Source organism: Schistosoma mansoni (assembly GCF_000237925.1).
Source record: "Schistosoma mansoni, WGS project CABG00000000 data, chromosome 1 unplaced supercontig 0094, strain Puerto Rico, whole genome shotgun sequence".
Classification (NCBI taxonomy): domain Eukaryota; kingdom Metazoa; phylum Platyhelminthes; class Trematoda; order Strigeidida; family Schistosomatidae; genus Schistosoma; species Schistosoma mansoni.
The window spans coordinates 344,372-346,255 of NW_017385991.1; positions in this window are offsets into that span (position 1 = coordinate 344,372).

Genomic DNA, 1,884 nt, shown 5'->3' on the forward strand with positions numbered 1-1,884 from the left:
GCTTATCAACTTGCTCATTATTCAAATCCTATATTGGTTGATATACTGATCAACTGTACACAACTCCTCCTCAACATTGCCTAACAAGACAACCAGTGAACTAGGACAAACAGTCAGGTGTTCGTCGACCGACTAGTCGAACGACGAGCACACCGTGACGATTCAGTGACACAGTACGTGATGACGTGTGATGAGTGATGTGACAGTGACGATGGTGATGGTGACAATTGCAGATGAGGCAGATGAAGAGACGTGGATAGCACTGATGTGGACTCACCTCTCCCAATCTCCGGTTTCATGACTGTTTGGTTAGTTGACAGTCGGCTTTCACATCCTCATCGAACGATCGACTGATAGACTGGTGTGTGTAAGTGTGTGCACTTGAACATCACATGATTGATCACCCGTACACCAGACAGATGAATGGATGAATTGACTGGCTGACTGGCCAACCGTCGTGTAGTGTGTTTGAAAGCTACATTGGTTGATTGATTGATTGATTGATTGGTTGGTTGGTTGACTGGTCGAATAGATTATTGATTGCAAACTACGGTGATGGTGTGATCGATTGACTGTCTTACTGACTGAAGACACTTGTGTGTTTGTAGAGTGTTTGAGACAGTGGCGAAATTGATGCGTGGTTCAGTGAGTGGACGAGATGTAGGAGGATTGTAGGAGTGAGTGAATGGTGGACGGAGTGTTGTGTGTGGGAGATTCGTCGGCCTCCATAGCTCAGTGGTTAGAGCACTGGTCTTGTAAACCAGGGGTCGGGAGTTCGATCCTCCCTGGGGGCAGCGGCTTTTGGGAGCTCGTCACACCATAACACCATAACACCCTACACATTCACACACACTATCCCCTAACATACACCCAGTACATCGGACTCAACCAAACTTCCACAAACACAGTCACTTCAACACTCAATCATACATCCTCTCACTCCACTCCACTAATACCACACATCACGGAGCATGCTCACACAGAACGACATCCACATGCCGACACTGTCACATCGCACTTTCCACCCTCCATCTTACACTGCACAGCCTGATATTTGTCTACCGGTCAAGGCTTCCTCATCATTGCATCCACTCACCTATTTGTCAGTCATTGTTCACTCTCTTCAAACACACACTTACACACACATTCGTTGTAACAGACAACTTCCACGTTTCAGCTCGAATGTAGGTGACGTGATCTGTGTGTGGATGCATTCAGAGTCGGTCAGTCAAATGATCCAGTGTATTTTGGTCTTGTCCATCCGCCTAACTGAAAGCCTGTCACAATTTCGAATGGTGCACATTGTGCAAATGTGTGAATTGTGAGTGTGTCAGTGCTGTTGGAAAGTAGTCGATTGGTGAGCGAATAGTTTCGGTTAGCGATGGGACAGTGAAGAGAAGTGGGAGATGTTGGTGCGTGAAACGGGATTGATGCGACATTTGTTTGTAGTGGAGTGGATACAGTGCAGTGGACTACGAGTGGACAACGTTGAGTGAGAGAGTGACGAGTGTGTGTGTGTGTGTGCGTTGTGTGTTGTGTGAATTAAAAGCCGACTCCTCGACCGGGAATCGAACCCGGGCCTTCCACGTGACAGGCGGAGATACTCACCACTATACTATCGAGGAGCACGTCGTCGTCACCACTATCACCACACTCAAAACTAAGCCTAACTCAACCCCAAACTCAAATTATCAACAACCAATAGACGTCAACGCACACACACACACACACACACTATCCATCATACACTACCGACAACAACAACTAACACAACACTCTTGCATTCATGAACAAACTCACAGATGACCACATAGACAGAAAGTCACATCGAACCAAACACAACATACTATCTCACGCTTATCAACTTGCTCATTATTCAAATCC